At 40.2% G+C, this 19,338-nt stretch overlaps 1 long non-coding RNA gene across 2 annotated transcripts in view; it reads left to right on the top strand.

Annotated features, from left to right (window-relative positions):
- Window positions 1-18,936, top strand: part of LOC125627424 (uncharacterized) — a 54,212-nt gene extending 35,276 nt beyond the window's left edge. Inside the window, exons 1-5 of one of the 2 annotated variants that reach the window (XR_012668676.1) lie at window positions 3,138-4,421; window positions 7,111-7,155; window positions 7,586-10,695; window positions 15,167-15,305; window positions 16,180-18,936. This is a non-coding gene — a long non-coding RNA (uncharacterized LOC125627424). Of the gene's footprint in view, window positions 1-3,137; window positions 4,422-7,110; window positions 7,156-7,585; window positions 10,696-15,166; window positions 15,548-16,179 lie in introns of those variants that run through there. The other variant, XR_007354012.2, reaches the window with a different exon arrangement.
- Window positions 18,937-19,338: the final 402 nt, after the last annotated feature.

The raw sequence follows: 19,338 nt of genomic DNA, 5'->3' as shown, positions 1-19,338 counted from the left end.
TTATAATTGTCCTACAGTGCTTCAGGGCTAATAAGAGTATTAGTCTATTATGATGTGCTGGCACATTATGTACAAAATTCTCAGCAAGAGAGATAGTGAGAGACGAGGGAACAAAGTGATCTTGTACAGGAGCTGAAAGAATGTTGTGAATATCATACTCACAATAATGCCAAGACAATAAATATAAAGAAAACCAAGGTCTGCACAATCTTATAAATGAGAGGGGAGGGGATAGCTCAGTGGTTTGAGCATTGGCCTGCTAAACTCAGGGTTGTGAGTTCAATCCTTGAGGGGGCCATTTAGGGATCTGGGGCCAAAAAGAATTGGGGATTGTACCTGCTTTGAGCAGGGGGTTGGACTAGATGACCTCCTGAGGTCCCTTCCAACTCTAATATTTTATGATCCTATGAGAGGGAAAATGGGGGAAGAGAGGAGTATTGTCTAATGGTTAAAGGAGATGACAAAGTTAGAACTCCTAAATTCTATTCCCAGCTCTGCCATGGACTAGTTTAATCTTGGTACCTCAGTTTATCTCTTTGTCAAATGGTTGTAATGGTTACTGAAAAATGATATTGTGCAGCTTAATTAATCAGGGCTAGATGAGGTTTTTGCTCAATGACCTGAGTATGATACCGGCATGTAGATAAATTGTTCCAGTCACAGTTCCTCACATACTTTCTCCTCCACCCACAACACACACTCACTCCTAAAATAGAAAATTACTACAGTCCTTTACTGGTTGTAGTATGTTTTCACCTCATACCAACTCAGCTCCCGGTGCTGCTCTTTTGGGATGTGCACAGCTAAGACTTTCCCCAATTCTTCCAAGCTGTTTGATGGGAGGTGAGGGGCGGTGTAATTTCCAAGCTCACAGAACCAATTCTCCATCTATACTTCCACCAAACCCAGACCCAATGTCCAGGGAGCCCTAATGTGGAGGCAGAGAAGGGAAAGTGGGAGTGTTATACTTCTTTATACCCTTGTGCAGCCATGTTAGGGCAAGCCATGATCCAGCTTTTAGAAATTACAATGGTGGAGCCTACCTGGAGTTGCCAGGTATCTGTTTTTCAGCCGGAACACCCAGTTGAAAAGACACCCTGGCGGCTCTGGTCAGCACTGCTGACCGGGCCATTAAAAGTCCAGTTGGCGGAGCAATGGAGCTAAGGCAGGCTCCCTGCCTGCTATGGCTCCATGCGGCTCCCGGAAGCAGCAACATGTCCCTGAGGCCCTTAGGCACAGGAATGGCCAGGGAGGCTCCATGTGCTGCCTCGCCCTGAGTGCCAACTCTGCAGCTCCCATTGGCCAGGAACTGGGGCCAATGGGAGCTGTGGGAGCAGTGTTTGTGGGCATGGGCCTCACACAGAACCTCCCAGGCCACCACTGCACATAGGAGCCAGAAGACATGTTGCCACTTCCATCTCAGGTAAGTGCTGCCTGGAACCTTCCCCATATCCTGAACCTCCTTCCCCAGCCCTGAGCCCCCTCCCACAATCTAAACCCCTCATCCCCAGCTTGGAGCCCCCTTCTGAACCCCATACCCCTCATCACTGATCCCACACCAGAAGCCTGCAATCCCAGCTGGAGCCCCAAACCCCCGGCCTAACTGCCTGCCCCAGCCCAGAGCCCCCTCCCACATGCTGAATCCCTCAGCTCCATCCCCTAGCCCAGCACTACCTCTCCCACCCTGTAGGATTCATACAAGGTTCATGTGCTTGGCAACATTCAGGGCACACCCAGAGTGTTGTATAGGACCTGTGCACACACAGCTCCTTTCAAGGGCATCAACCTTGGAATCTTGCCCAGATGACATGAACCGTGGGAAGCCTCCCAGGACTGGGCTCAAGGCCCGAGAGCAAGGAATGCGGTAGATAGAAACTGGTAAATAAGAATGTTAAACAAAGCCAGTGTATTCCTTTTATCTGTTGGAGAATGTAATGCGCAGGGGGAGAGAAAGAATAAAGGGGGAAGGTGGAAAGCTGACAGGAAGAAGCCCGTTAGCAGACCAGCTCGCTTCTTGCTTAAAGCTCTGTGCTGTCTTGTCATTGAACCGCAACACCACCCCAAACCACTCATCCCCAGCCTCATCCCCAAGCCTGCACCCCCAACCAGAAGCCTCACCACCTCCCAATGGCATTTCCTATAATAGGATTAAATGTATGCCTCTGATAAGAAGCACAATTCCTTATAATAATTTGCAATTTCCTTAGAGATATGTCTGTTTAGCTGCCTATCCCCTCCCTTCCTTCATTACACCAGAAACTAAGAATCTTTGAGAAACTTAGGCTTCTCTTGTATAGAAAGAATGCTATGCTAACAGGAATGCAACCGATGAAGTGAGCTGTAGCTCATGAAAGCTTATGCTCAAATAAATTTGTTAGTCTCTAAGGTGCCACAAGTACTCCTTTTCTTTTTGCGGATACAGACTAACACGGCTGCTACTCTGAAACCAGGAATAAACTTAAAAGCTTTCTAATATGAGAATTATATAAACTGTACCTTAACTAAGCAGAGAGCACACAAAGCATCTGAGCTCTTGAAAGCAATGAAATGTGATATCTTGCAAATAGCAGGGAAATGTATTTGCAAGCTTGTTTGCTAAATCCCACTCACAGTTCAATTTAGTCTTTTTTTTTTTTTTTTTTTTCATTTTACGTGGCCAGTCTTTGTGTGCAAAAAATATTTTGGGAAGAGCTTTTATTCATGTCAGTATGGCTATTGCATATGAATGCACACCTTTGGGCATGCAGGAGAATGTTTGTGCCTCTGAGAAAATGCCTTCTCTGATGAGTGGCAAATGGGCTGTGCACAGGAGCAAAGTGGCGTCAGAAAGAGTGGCATTCTTGAGTGTTTTTATAGGAGTTCTGTTCCCAATTCTGCCCAGGCTTCCTACTTGTCCTTAAACAAATAACTTAATGCTCAATCCTGTGGAGCCGGGCCAGATTTAGGGGCAGGAGACCATCTGGGGTGTTGGGCTTGGAGGATGCCATGTTCTGGGTGCTGTTATTATTGTTAATGACAAAAGGTAAAATAGAATGTTTGAAGTAAAATGTTTCATATATTCCATATATGGATTCACTTTTCACTAACCTCCTACAATGTTCTGGACCTTTGTAGACTCTCATGGAACCTCTCCCTTTCTGAGAACTACATTTTCCTCGAACATCCTAGAACATTGTCAGCAATGTCCTTATTGGGACAGTCGAGTAAAGCCAATGCCGGAATCTGACTTGAAGTGAAAATCCTGGCAAACCAGATCACTGACTTCAATTTCTGGTCTCAGTTGTAGTTTGGCATGATATCCTGTTCATAGTTGCCAACTTTCACGTGGTAACTAAGCACCCCGACGTTCTCAATAATTCAAAAATCAAGCTAATCCCATTTCAAAACAAGGCCAAAACAAGCCAATCCCTAAGAACCCCAACACTCTATGTGACTAGATCCCCCTGGCGTGCAGTCTTGGACTGTGGTGAGCACCCCTGACTCTCTCCCCACCTTGTCCCTGCTTACTGGGAGCCAATCAAAAAAAAAAAAAAAAGAAGCAACAAGCAACAAGCCAAAAACTATCCAACAAGTAACTCACAAGTCAATTAAGCCAAAAACAAGCCCGATTTCTGCATTTTTTTCACAGGTTTGGCATGTCTCATCGTGTTCTAAGTAAATATTGTAAGCAAGGCATTACAAACTCAGTTGATGGACATCACAACCGCTACTACTTTGATGAGATGCTGCCTTGATTTTGCTGTGGCCTACAGAGACATCAGATTTGAAGATGGCATCACTGCTGCCAAAAAAATGATGGAAAACTGAGGAGTTGAGTGTGTCTTCAAAGAAACACAGATTCATCAGAAGAAGAGATACTTTGGTCACGGGGACAGACATGAGGTGATGGGACGTTCAGAAGAAAAATTCAAGAGGAAGTTTTTTTGGTCACTCATTGAAACTGCTCAAGTGTCGATCGAAGAAAGGTTTGGACAAATGAAGTACCACAAAAAGACTTAGGCCTTTTTGTATGACCTTAGTCTGATGCTGGTGGACAGGAAAACACTCTTGAACAAGTGTATGCTGACACCTCGGGAATGTTTGGACATAAATGATAAAAACCTCTATGTCAAACTGAACAACATCTGTCACATTTTGCCACATAGGAAGCACTCTTCACTCCAAGCTCTCCAATTCATTCATGATGCAGAGCTGAAGGACACTTTTCCTAATGTGTGGTTAGCTTTGAGGATTCTGCTCATGCTGCTGGACACAGCTGTGAGTAGTGAGCGCAGCTTTTCAAAGCTCAGTTCTTTAAAACATATCTTTGATCGATGATGGCTGATGAGAGACTGACATTGTTTGCTATTTTATCACTTGAAAATCCCATTGGTCAGTCATTGAATCTCTCTGATGATGTACTTCAGTTCATGAGGTCAAAGGTGAGAAAAGCAACCTTTTTTAACTAAAGGACTAGGGTTAACATTCTAAGGCTGTCACTATTGTAACACTATTTAATACTGGTCCGCACAATGTTGGTGCACAATTCAATTTCTTGATGTTAGTACGTTTCAATTATACTTAAAATTAAAAAAGTTTCTATAGGCTTAGAGGAAACATTTTTTGGATTTGCTTATATATGACATGAATAAATACAGATTTACAGATCTCAGTATGTAAATTTATCATCTTACATGATAGGAATAAGTCATGCATGCACATCATGCATCACAGTCATGAAATGGGCTACAAAAGTAATAAAAAATAAGGTATTCAAAAGTTTAGCAAATGGAGGTGAGGTGCTGAAGACACTTCTTGCCTGGGGTGCCAATTGGTCTAGCACAGGACCTGCTGTGGAGCATTTGGCCTCAAAAATAAGTAATTAAGCACATGTTTAACTTTAATCATGTATCTAGTCCCATTGACTGAGGCTTTGCTGGACTGGGGCCAGAGTGCTCAGCATTTATCAAATTGCCCCCTTTGTCTCTCCGTATCTCAGTTATCCATCAGTAAAATAGGGATAACAGACTTCCCTACCTTACAGGAGTGTTGTGAGGATAAACAGTACATCAGTGAGTGAGAGGAGAAGAGGGCTATATAAGAAACTATACACAGATAAATACTAAAAATGCATAGGCCTGCTTATCTCCTGCTAAGTCTTTCCCTAAAGTGTTCCCCACTATATTTGGTTTCTCCTATTGCTTGTAGGTTAATATGTAAACACCCAAATGCCCAAATATGTTCAATAAAAGATCTCATCAAACAATTCTGACAGATTTGTAAAAATCATGGGCAGTTCACAAACCATATATGATTAGAGAAAGGGGCCAAACCCCAGGAATGAATTGTTCCTAGTTAATTTAATACTTTGACCAGCTTTAGCACCATAACTGCTGTTATTTCTTGGGATGTCTGACACTTTAAAGAAGTGTAAGTGGGGGATGGTCCCACTATTGTGGGGAATTTTTCTGCCTACCCTGGTGGAATCGTATGGTGACAGGATCTGAATCCCCACCCCAACTCCCTACCTGATGCCTGTCTGACCTCAAGGACTCCTTTTCCTCTGCTCCATGCGATGGAGTCCTTGTAACCCTGATAAGGCTGGGCCCAGGATCCTTGGGGGCTTAACCCTCAATATCGCCCTGGGTCACTCAAGGCAGAGGTTAGGGTGTCCCTGCCCCGAGGTACTTGCTCCTCACCAGCCACTTTCCTGACCTAGTGATTGCAGTGATTGAGTTTAAGCCACATAGTATTAATTAATCAGCAACTGTAAACGAATAAGGGAAAAACTGAAAAGATGAAAGTATCCAGGAACCCCACATGATGGGCATGGGAACACTGTAAACAATAGTTTCTACAACTCAAGAAAATTCAGTCTATTCCTTACACGTCCCAGGCCTCCTACCCAGGACCTGGCTGTGCTGCAGTGATACTGCGTATAAGACACCTGCTCTAGTGGTGGCTACATGCCTTCAGGATCTATATGGTGGGACACTTCTCCACAGTATTGGCCCTCCTGTCTGGTCCATGTCCTCCCACCCACTCCAGCCTTCAAGGCCCTCTTGTCTGGTGATGTCTCCCTCCACTGGCCCCTCTCTGCATAGGGTCCCCACCGCACTCTCTCCAGTCGCTCACCACGCTCATCTCCAGTATTACTTGTAGCACAACCTGCCTTCCACTGTCCCAACCCTGGCCTTGCAGCTTTCCACTGTAGATCGGTCCTGGCTCACCGCTGGCACAGTTAATCTCTGCTGTTCTGAATTGATCTCTGCTGTTCTGGCTCCCCAGCTCTGGGCTGCTGCTCTGGGCCCTCAGGTTATGGCCTGCTGTTCCCTCCCCAGCTCAGCTCTGGTAGCTTCACTGTCCTTGGTTTATTCTGCCCCTAGCAGCCTAGCTCTCATGGAGAATGGTCCCTGGGCTATTGACTCCCTCGTTGGCCTGTCTGCCTTGTCAATCCAGCTGATTGGGAGTGCTGGCCTCTCCCTATTGGCTCTGAGGACTATCAGTCTTAGGATCTTGACTTCTCTTTGGCCCATCCCCTTTTTCTTGGTATTGGGAGATGGTCACCCCCCCCCAAAAAAAAACACCATTAAGTATCAGCAAGGGGCCATCAGTCCCTTTACAGAAAGATGGCTTAACCCTACAAGATGCTGAGGTTTTCATATGAGGTACTGAGCATCTTCAACAACTTGTATAGCCAATGGTGGCTAAGGTGTATCTACACTGCAAAAAAGCCAGTCATGACAGTGAACCTCAGAGCCAGGGGCTCAATTGACTGGGCCTTGTGCTATGGGGCTAAAAATAGTAGTGTTGATATTCTCACTTGGGCTGGAGTCTGGGCTGTGAAACCCAGTGAGGGATATGGCTTGCAGATGACCAAGCGGGAACATTTACACTGCTATTTTTAGTCCTGTAGGACAAGACCGGGTCAGTTGACCCGGACTCTGAGACTCGCTGCTGCAAGTGTAATTTTGCAGAGTAGACATACCAAAAGTGGGCTCAGCACTTTGAAGGATGAGGCTTGAAATGAAGTATAGGGGTTTATAATATAACAGTATATGGATAATGTGAGTTGTTAATTAATTGACATTTGAAAAATACCCTTCTGTCTAACTGCATGTTATTTTCCAGGCACTGAGAGACTTGAAAGAGAAAGGCATCAATCTATGACAGATGGTAAAGATTTTCAATCATTTTTAATAAATAACATCCTCTCTTAAAATTTGAGACTTCTCACTTAGTTTTTGCTGGCATTCTCACACACTACTGTGCCTCTGAGAGACTGTTTCCATTGATGAGTGACATCTGGGCTGAGCACAGGAGCAAAATGTCCACAGAGACGGTAAAGTTCATGAAAGTTCTTATGGGACCAATCTGCATAATAACTGCTGGGAATTCTAGGAGTCCCAATTTATTTAAAGTAATAGGTCTGGAACGTCTTGGGGAAAATCACTAATGTGAAACATTTAAATGAATTAACATTTTTACACAGAAGCATTGCATTGTATACATTTGTTTTCTGGTTATAGACTAGTGGGGAGGTTCTTTAGGGTCCTTTTTCAGTTCAATGCATGCACATTCATACAGCTTTCATTCACATTAACAGGACTGCTGCTCCATCATTCTGCATAACAAAGGCAATTTACACCTTGATTCTATGGGCTGAATGCTTCTCAGCTGACCTACATCCCGTGGACAGCAATGGGTCTACTGATATGAGCAAAGTTAAGTACATGTGTAAATATTTGTGAACCCTATAATGACACTCTTTTTCACATGTGATCAATCTCATTGATTTCAGTAGGATTCCCTACAGACACAAGGGTCCACCCTTATAGCTCTGATTGCAGGAAGAGAGTCTTAGAGAGTACATTCTCAGGGCAGGGGTCCTGGGTTTCTCTATGTTCTATAAAATGTGTTAGTACCCTTCTGGCAATTCAGATGTAGTATAACTATACTTGTAAGGGCACTGGTATTGCAGAGGTCCAATGAGTAGAAGTAGTACTGACAAATGCTGTGATATCACCACATCTACTGACTAGTTCTGAACACAAGATTTCTTAACAACAATTTAGAATAACTTGTCTCCACTCAAAGACATAGGAAGTCACTAAAATGACTGGAAAAGTTATGGCAGGAATTCCAGCACAATAAACAAACTCAGAGCCATCAGATGGGGACTTCTGACAGGTGAACCACTGATGCCTAAAGCAGAGCTGTTTAACTCCCCTTCTCTCTTACTAATAGGAGCCAGAACAGGGTAGCAGGAGGAAAGGCAGAATCAGATCCCAAGGATGGGATTTTCAGATGGGCCAAATGGAGTTGTGGCAACTTCCATTCACTTTCAATGGCAGTTGAGCACCTAACTGACCTTTGCGCTTTTGAAAATCTCCCTCTGAATTGTTAGATTCCAGTAGCTGGCAGCTTTGTCGAAGAGACAGCTGCTCCCCTCAGTGTAGCTGATGGGTCCCAATGGTCCCTTTGTCTTTTCTTGTTGTAGTTCAGTTAGGTTATGCTGAATTAGGATAATAACTCTTTCTGTGTTTAGTTCTAAAGTTTTAAAAGTAACCTGGGTCTGAGATGTTATCGGAGTGTGTGTGCAGTTTGGAGTTTCTAAATGAACTGTGGTTGCTTAGTTAGAGAGAGAAAACCCAAAGAAAGGTGTGCATGAGTGGGAAGGATAAGATTTCAATGTGGGAGTATTTTTAAATGCTTCCTATGCAAAAGTTAGGACATATTTTTAAATTATTGCATGGAAAATTCAGTTTTCTTTAGAAGTATTTCTGTGACAAATTTGGAGACTAAATTCAATAATTAATATGTGAAACAGAGACATGCCAGTCAGCTTGTATGTGCAAATGTCAATTCACCTCTAACTATCCAGTCACCAGAGCCTCCACAATATGTATGGACTAAATTTTCAAAAATGGGTGCCTGAAGATAGGATCCTAAAAACATGTTTTATTTAAAGGCAAAAATATGGATTTAAAAACCTAAATATGGATTTTTAGAAGCCTAACTTGAGGCCTCCATCTTTGGAAGCTTTGGAGCATGTACATACACACACTGGATCACAAAGAAATACGAAATAGTAAATAAAATATCTATTTCACAATTTATCATACACCTTTAACCTTCACATCTGTATTCTGCCCACTCACCCATTTCTTGCGGATTTACTCAAACATTTTAAAATTTCAAAGTGCTTCACAAGGCTCGTTTTTGGCTACATCTACACTTGAAGATGGAGTGTGATTCCCAGCTTGCATAGGATTTATTGTAAGCACTCTGCCAGATATGTTTCCTTATCCTGCAGTTGTGGATTTCTCCCTCCATCACAATAAAACAGGTTGAGTCCTAGGATGGGAAACATAGTACTTAAATGCCAAGTTTAAGATATGACATCTTCACGGTATTCAAAGCCAGACACAGGAGTCTTATAGTGAGATCCCTCCTTTTTTGATGGCACCCTGGAATGCCAAGTGAAATAGCATCTTAAATTGATGATATTTTTATATACAATAAAGCTATTTTAGGTCATATTCAAAGTTTATGGGTCCCTCTGAGACCTCTACCATTGAACTCCTGGTAAATAGGGTATTTAAAGATTGAAGGATAAAAAAAAAAGACAACAATTCTAAACAATTCTAAAGCATGGGGGAGGGTGATCTGTAAAAATGTGTAGCATGTTCAGAATATGATGTTGTAGGAACTCACTCATAGTTTCACCACTTGTGAGTAATGCAGTCCGAATGCATGTCAATAAAACCTTTATACAGCATGACACCCTTCTAAGGTCTCTCTGTGTCTTTATAAATTCATGCACACATACAAAAAAGAACATAATAATAAAATAGCTAAAGGGTTTAATAAATCAGGAAGAGAAATATGAAGAACAATATCAGAATATTTTAGGCTAAAACAAACAGTGGAAGAGGCCAGTCAAGAAAAAGAATTCTTACTAAGTGCACAACAGAAAAGACACTAACCGATGCCATCTATTATTGGCCATGTACTTGTTATCTTGGATTACTTCAGGGTCAGTGAGGCAGAAGTGATAAGTAAGATGGGGCAACTCCAAGCCAATAAATCACTGGGGCTCCACAGGATTTATCCAGCTGTGTGAAATGAGACTAGGGAGAAAAAAATCTCAATGGAGAGCAGTAGTCTTGGGAAATTCATTACGTATGAGTTAAATTCTAAAGGTGTGAGAGAAGCTAGGGCTGAACCTAGGTAGCACTGGAGAAATAGCATGATTTAACTTGATTTATTTAAAAAATGCAGAGCACGGTCTTAACGTGAGTAACAAATTGAGAGAAATTGCATAGTATAAAACAGAATATCAGTATATCTAAACAGCAATCACTAAGAAATAACTAAGGGCCAAATCTTGCAGTCTTTATTCAATCCCTATTTCTGCTAAACTTATTCTACTCAGAAACTTGCAGGCTGCTAAGCAAAAACACAAAAAGCAGCATAAACTCTTAGAGATTTACTCCATGGTTTCCATTCCCCAGCCAGAAAGACACCATCCAATGGCAGCATGGCTCCTGAAGGAGATGTGTTGCCAGGAGACAGAATGTTCCACAAACCAGCATTGTGGAGCAGTCCACATGCCTGAAGGCTCCCACATCTGCAAGGATACCCTCCATTTTCTCCACTGATTTAGCGATTCTTTATGGATTATGGAAACAAGCTCCCAGCATCTTCCAGAAGGTTGGTAACTTCTCTCCCTTAAAGGGAAAAAACATTTCAGATACATCAATCCATCAGGTATTTCAACTTAGATTTCCTCTGTCCATTTTTTCTACACAGGGCCCCTGAGTGGGGACTACAGAATTTGGCCCCTGTGAAAGAATATTGAAAAAAGTAGAAGAGTAAATAATCCTCTTCACTTATTTATTTAGGAGCCATTTCTGCCTTCGGTACACATACTGTATAGTACCTTACTTTGTGAATTGTAATGAGATAACATGCAGATTAAAGATCTACTCTAAGGACAGCAGAGTTTAGCCTTTAGGGTATACGTTGATAGGACACCATGTATGTGGAGATTTAAGTGAGTTTCTTTTTGGATAAGCCTTCTATAAACCATACAAGTAAAATTATAAAATTGGAGTATGAATAAAGAAAAGTCAACACTGAAAAGTGAGTTGTATCACTAAAAATAAGGCATGTTCAATCCCATAGGAGAAATCCTATTTCTAGAGTAGAACACTGCACAAAATATATATAGAAATGTCTTACATTGTGTCTTTAGGGAAGCTCTAATATTTACCTCCCCTACTATTTACCCAAAAAGTTATGTTTGCAACTCAGACAAATAAATGATACCATAAAAATGTCCTCTCCAGAAACAGGAACTTAGGCAAGGGAAAGACTGGTGCAGAAAAAGGAAACTTTGCTCCTTTCCACCCGAGAAATACTAATAAGTTTCTTCTATCATTTCACTTCATTTTAAGAATGAATTACCAATCAAATTTCATCAAAACCAAAGGTACATCGCATCTCTTGGCACATCTGAGGGCTTTGCTTTTTTTTTTTTTTTAAAGAGAGTTTTGTGTTTTGTGAATCTCTCCATGGGAATTCTAATTTCTATTTAAATTAGATGGCCCAATTCAGGTTCCCTTCTGGTCCTTGGATTGGCTATCATAAAATCAATGCCTGCCCACTATGTGCCAAGGACGATAAGACCGATTGAAAGCTGGGAATTTATTCTACTCTGAATTCATTTAATATTTCATAAAGAGAACTGATATAGTATTAACCTGTTACAGAAGATTCAGTAATACAATATATACAATAAAAATAATGACTTGAGAGTCTGAAGAAAATTGCTCGATAGTCTTTACCTCTTATCACTGGTAATTCATCATTACTTATCTTTTCTGTTCCAAACATTCAAGGTACCCTTAATCTGTTTTTTTTTTTTTTTTGTCACAGTATAAACTAGTCCTGTTTAAAATTGTAAAGGTGTTATAACAATTATATGCCACAAAAAACTTAAAATGATATAAGATATAGGTTTTCCCTATTTTTTTTTAAATTTGCAGTTCCAGCCCTCAGTATATAATCACCATACTCAGAAGAGGAAAAGCTTCTTTCTAGGGTTTCTCTTGCTAAACTGAAATTATCAAAGAAAGTATTAAACATACAAGATGGACAAGGGGCCAAATTCTGCTCTCATTCATATAGGTGGAGCTTCTGCTCTCATTTACATAGCTTAATTGCTTGGATGTCTCACAACTAATAGCCTGTGCTTGCCATTTTAAAAAGCAGAAAAGCCCTTGAAATCTCCTTATTTTTCTCACATGTATAGCTCAGCTCATTCCAGATCCCCTGTCTGTCATTATTTAACCTACAAACTGAGGCAAGGGGAATCCAAGGAGCTCTCTACTTTCCACTGATAAATATAAACAGTATTAGTAGTTAGTCAACATAGTGGTTAAGCCTTTTAAGTAAACTTTGTAGATACTTGAGGAAAGATAAGGATTCCCACTCTCTATAAATAAACAGCAAGGAACACAGTTATATGTGCATGTGTTTTATTCTGCATATGTTTCAAATTTGCATCTCTTGGTTCTCAAACAGATTGGCCCACTGTTCAACCACAGACAATAAAATAATGGGCACAACAGAGTTTGAGCCATTAAACTCTGAGACTATAAACATAAAGCATAAAGCCAAGTCCAAGCACAAGAAGTACACAGTGTCTTGTTTCCTAGACTCAGTTCTTGCTCAAGTTTAGCAATCCAGCTATTCCCCAAAACTTCTCAGAGGTGCCCGAGTTCTTCACGAAAGGTTAACTAGTTCAGCTGAGCCCAGCCCCACATTCCCACAGAAGTCATGAGAGTGGGGACATGTACCAGCTGCAGCTCTCCTGTTTTGCCCATCCAAGCTTGAATCTTATCCCTGACAAATCCTTTATGTTAAATATTTTGGGTGAGATTTTTCAGAAGACTCAGTACCCAACAGCTCCCACTCAGGTAACTAGTTGAGAACTACTGGTGCTGAGCGATTTTGAAAAACTGCTGCCATTCTGTATTAAGAGCTATAATTATAAATATGAGCATATGGCATTCAAAACACTTGAGATGAAATCCTGGCCTTCTTGAATGTAAAAAAAAACACCTCCCATTTTCACTCAAGTTGTCCATGATTTCCTCTTGGTATTGCTTTACTCTTGGAAGCATCAGGTACAGGGCATGAATAGCAGTAGATTATGGGACTAGATGGATGATCCTCTGTGGAGTTTCCTGTGTTGTTATGCGTTCTTTGGTGCTGCTAAATCTTGTATGTAGTGCTGTATCAACATTTGCTTTCAAGATGTCAAAATAAGTTGTTTTATCAACATTTTATTTCATGTTATAGATAAAGTGGGTGACTAATGATTCACCTCTGATAAATTTCACCTGTCTGTTTAAAACTTGTCCCATAAACAGATCACAGTTTCCTCAAGTGTATTCAATTCATAGAAAAAGTTCTGCAAATAGTTCTGACTCTGAAGGTTGTCTCTGAGCAGTTCATTGTTAAGATTTGATATTTTGGCTGGCCTGTTAGGTTATGATAATCCTCTAAACCAGCATTTCTCAAACTGGGGTCCACAAGGGTAGTCCAGGGAGTCCATGGGCCCCACTGATCAACTCTTCCTCTCCCCTCCCAGTGCCTCCTGCGTGCCAGGAAATAGCTGTTCAAGAAGTGTGCAGGAGGCACAGGGAGGGAAGGAGGGAGTAATTACGTTTTTTAAGATCTTCCCGAATGCTGACATTAAAAAGATATGTGTATTAATCCGTGTGTTAAAGTGCAGTGGAAATATTTCTGAGTCATGCTAGCAGATGGGATCAGTTAGCTTATTCCAGGATATAAAGAGTATGGGAGTCTCCATTTGAGGTAGATTTAGATAAAAAGAAACAGAACACTAATGAATATAATTTTGAAAAATGATTGGCACAAAGCATGCTTACCTTCCCCTGCAACTCTTTGGACTTAGCTACACCTCTGAACTTCCCTCCTTCCCCCCCCCCCCTTTTTTTTTTAATCTCTGAGGCAATAAATGATTTTTGCAATCTCTCTTTTCTGTGCATAACTGTACTCCTGCTGGAATTATGTGCGAAAAAAATCAAAAACCCTGTCCCTATGTGTCCCTGTACCCCCTGCCCCATCCCAATGTGTCTCTGTGCCCCTATCCAGCCACCCCCTGTCACTGTGTCCCTGTATCCCCTCCCCCTATCCCCATGTGTCTCTGCACCTCCCTCCCTCCTGTGGCCCTGTTTCTCCACTCCCATTCAGACCCTGTCCCAGTCTGTCCTCACCCACTAACCCTTATGAGCCTCTGTCTGACCCCCACCCCAGAACCCCACACTGTCTCCCCGTAGTCCCTGTCTCCTGACCTGGTCTGCTGCGAAGAAGGCACTGCAGGCTTTCTCTTCCCTTTTTGGCAGGGAGCTGCTGCTTTATTCTATCACCGCAGTGCCCTCTGGTGGGTAAAACACAGAACTTCACAAGTTATTTTCTGCTGGGAGCTGCTGCTGCTCTTGAGCCACATCATCCTCTGGTGGGCAAAAGGTGGAATTGCAGCAACATTTCAGTAGAAGTTTTTTTCTGTGCAAAAAATTAAAAATTGTCACGGTTCATTAATTATGCATGCATGCAGTACCTCAGAATTCCCCCAGGAGTAATAACTTCACACCCCCTAGTCCCAAGGAAACTTAGTGACCAAACGTTTTTTTCTGATTTTATTATCTTAACTTTTTGTTTTACCTTATATTGACAAACTTTGTGGGGATTTTCAATCTTTTTTTCTTTCATGCTCCCTCATCTTATTTTGAAGCCTTTCCAATACTGCTATAACAAATGTGACCCAAAGATCTTCCTTCATTGCTGATTATCTTTCCCCTAGGGTGACCAGATGTCATTAGGATGACAGTCCTAATTTTGGGGGCTTTTTCTTATATAGGCACCTATTACCCCCCACCTCCTGTCCCGATTTTTTATACTTGCTATCTGGTCACCCTACTTTCACACACACACACACACACACACACACACACACACACACACACACACACACTGTCTTCTGTATTGCTACTACTAGTTTTGTCATCACTAAATAGCATTAAAAACATCTGGACATCCCTTAATTTATCTTTGAAACATTTTTCATTTCTTTTTTCCATTTTTTGGCTAGCTCTTGTTCCAGAGTGCTGAAGAAAATGGCACTTCAGCCTTGAATAGAGAACTGGAAAAATCCCAAATTCTCCATCTTTATCAGCCTTAGGACAAAAAAATGACTAGCGAGAAAGAGCTTTCTCTCAGATAACTGCAAGGTAATCGCACTTCAAAAGAGAAAATGTCATGCAGCTTGCTGTTTTTATGCATTTTTAATTATTTTACACTGCTTTTAAACATTTTTCAGAATCCTTAACAATATATAAAAGAAAGCAAGCACTGTTATATAGAGTAAAATTTTACAGCTGAGAAAATACTGACTATAATTTCACAAGTGTGTCTAAATATTTAAAAGAAGGTCACTTTACCTCAATATTTTATTAGTTGTAGATTGTTTTTAAAAGTAAGTTCACATTGTCTAATGTCCTTGTATACTACTTTAGTAGATTCCTTCCCCACTCCCTGCCCCCACCTCATTATGTTGCCAGGCATATGAAGTTACAGTGAAACTGCCTTATGCATGTAAATCTAGACGTTTGTTTGGAATGGGGAAAAAAAGCTTGTAATGTGTGGAATGAACTTTATCTTGGAGGCTTTCTGGTTTAATTGATGTAATCTAACCTTGCCATTAGTCTAGCTGGAGGCAAGCTATTTCTGTCTGCATTACTTTTGATTATTACTTTTGTGTTGAAACTCAGTACCCTCTTCTCCATATAAATGTGTGACAGAGCTAAAGAACACACTTTGAAAAGTCATTCAACTTCTATCTGCTCTTTTACTTTCCGTGTTAACCCACTCAATTGTACTCATATCCAAGTACAATATATCAAAGTTTGTTGTATCAACAGAAATTTGGAATACCAAACTTTAGATTCTGATTTGAGAGATATTGAAGAAAATTTATATCCCTTCCTTATTTATCTGGAGCCCAGGCTTCATCACTGTAGATATAAATCAATCTTATCCTGTAGCCGCTAGTTTTCAGCTGTGCCTGAACTTATTATTAATTTACTCTGTTCTTCCTTGGTGCAGAGTGAAGGAGACAATCAAGTGATACATCACATAAACAATTAAAAACTATCCTTGTGGCTTTAAGCTATTGAAATGATGAAGAGCCTGTACAAAATGTAACTGTCCTTGAATTAGTTTAATTGTTAAGCATTAGACAGTATGACAAATTTTTGTCCTCCTCAGTCATTTAGAATGGTATCTACAAAGCTCTGTCAGATGTTGATTTATCTTTATTATTGTCTAGCAACTTGGGTTGACACAGGATTGATAAAAAATACAATGATACTACATGGATAACATTAAAAACACTTACATGCCTCATTGTTTTTCCCAATGACAAATGCAACACACTCAGGAATTGTATAACAAATATCATTAATTCAACCTTCCGAATATTATATTATTCTCAAGAAAATATCTACCAATCTTCCTCATTTCAGACATTAATTAAAGATGCTGTTTGACAAATATATTTTCATCTGCTTTTGTATAGATTATTGAAAATCTCTGCTGTAAAATAATTAGAGATCTTAAACTGGTCCAGTAAATGGGAACTTTCATTAAATGTTTCATTTCTTGGGAGCTAGCATATAAAACACACATACACACACACACAATCACAACCCAAAAGAAGACAATTTCTGAAGATTTTGCATGCTACATCTCATTTTAGGATTGAGTTTTTCTGGGAAATTTTTTAAAAGGAAACAAGGAGCCTGGAGCTATGTTGATTTACACTACTGGAGGAGCTGCCTCAAGAAGTTTTAAAGTTATGTTGTTTTGGAACTTTACTTGAATTTTACATTTGGAAAAAATATCTGCCTTGTGTTGGTTCATCTTATCTTTAAAATGGCTTTGTCTGAGAAACTTTACATTAGTTCTATTTTGTTGGCATTGCTGAGAAGCTTATGTTAGTGTTTTAGTTGTGGCAGTGTGGAAGTTACAAATATGTTTAATGAAAACACGAAACAACTTGAGACACCCTATAATGAAATGTGCGAGGAGGAATTTCACTAGGAACTCCCTTAGACCAGGGATATAACAAGTAGCAAGTTGAACTATGAGAAGTTGGCCTTGAGGGGAAAAGTAAGACGTGCTTGTCCAACTTAGGTCAGGAAGCAAAGAGTAACTGAAAACTTGAGGGATTCAGAATTGCTTACAAGAGATTTGGTAAATTAATTATTTTTTCCCTTGCATGAACCAAGCATATGCAATCTGTTGCTTGCTAAATATGTTTGAACCAAGATGAAGAAAGTCATGGTTTAGACATCTTTTATACTAGCCTGGGAAGGAGGAATGTTCTATACAAAGGTATTTGCGCCACAACAATGCACTACTTTGTTTTCCCTTGTCTCTTCCTTCCCCTTCCTGCTTTCTGTTATCTGCATCTACATGTGTACAGAGTAATGATTAAAATGTAAATTTCCAAGTATTTATAAATAATTTCCACCCAAAGAGTATGTGGGGTGTGTAGAGGGACTGAATAGTGGACAAAGCCTAATACCTGCCTCCAATGTAAAATTTGGGATTTATACTATCTGTGAACCAAATGGACACTCCTTTCATGTCTACTTCCCCATTCTGTATATGCAGGGCTCCTTACATAGGTTCTTCGGTGCTGGACCTATTTAAGAGGTTTTAGGAGTTACACCGACATGATTATATAAGATGCCAGACTGTTGTGGGAGTGAGACAACATCATTAAAAGGCAAGAAAAAATATAGGAAAGACGTTTGATATGATATATATTTTATATATTTTAATATTAACCCCAATCTTTAAGATTTCTAATTAAAAAGTAACAGAACATGATCTTCCTCCCACTAAATAAAATGAAAAAAAACTCCCATTGACATCAATGGGAGAAGGCTCAAGTATATGGGCCTGATTCATTGTTGTCATTCAGTCCAAGTCTAATAGAGAAGGAAGGCTCTACACCAGCTATGATCTATCTCTGCAGCAGCCCCCATGCCTAATTCATTTTTCAACCTGGTGATTCTGCAACCCTGTAATGTCTCATTGCAACAAAGTCACATGTTACAGGAGGCTTGAGGACTGTCCATGCCAAAACAGCCCCTGCAATTCCTGAATTAAGAAAGGGAAGATTAATTCACTGCACATCCATCCCGATGATGGCAATTGTTCCTTATTCTATTCCAATTTTAAAAGACATAGTTTAAAATCATGAGGAGGGAGAGGGGAATTAAGTATTTAAATTATTTATTTAATAATATTAGAGAACACTGTATACTATGAGTTCTTATGCACAGAGATGCATGGTGTGATCCATCTATTCTCTACACAACTCAGGTGAAATATTCCATTATCAACCCTGCTTTTTATATTGCTGTGGAAATAGGTATTGCAAAGCTAAGTATTTTCTCAGGAAGTAGACTTTGAAGAAATAAACACAAATAATATAAATTAAGCAATGTCTCATTTAATAGGTGGGACATTTGGAAAACTGCATCTGTAAAAATCTGTATAGGAATACCTTTTATGATGTGTCACATCTAGCTATTAGCTCTCTAGTAATATAGAGTAGCAATCAAATCTCATCAGTAGTTATCTATGCTTTCTGTCTGCACAACTAAATTGAAAGCTGGAAATGTGAGAAAAAACAAACAGAGGTATGGCTTTTCATATATCATTCTGGATTTGTGGAATCTACTATGTTTACAGAGCACTCAAGCTTACTGCTTGCTATCATGAGATACTTATGAACAAGTTTCTTGCTATTACATTTACCAGTGCTGGATTTATCTGATGTGTTTGTATTTTTCATGTTTCTAATAAACTGGGTAAAAACCCAATTTAATATAGGGTTTGTCTGTATGTGCTTGGCATAAATGACATTAATGATATCAATTGCCTGTTCAACTTCGAGGCTAGATATGGTTTAAAAACAAGAATACTTTGCCTACCAAGATTCTACCTCATTTCCATAAATGATCCACTTGGAGCTGACCCCAAAGCATGGCAGCATTTGATATGGTCAGGTATTCAAAATGCATTGCCTGCCTTAAAAATCTATATTTAGTTATAGTTATCATATGGTGGTATCTGAGGTATCTCACTTTACCCCATATTTAGAATAGCAAATAACAGGGGTCTCTCTGATACTGTGGAATGTGAATGGGTTAAAAATGGATGACTAATAGCCATCATGGTGTTCATCTT

Source organism: Caretta caretta, chromosome 1, assembly GCF_965140235.1.
Source record: "Caretta caretta isolate rCarCar2 chromosome 1, rCarCar1.hap1, whole genome shotgun sequence".
Classification (NCBI taxonomy): Eukaryota; Metazoa; Chordata; order Testudines; family Cheloniidae; genus Caretta; species Caretta caretta.
The sequence above is the reverse complement of the archived record's forward strand: the minus strand, read 5'-3'. Positions and strand labels throughout refer to the sequence as shown.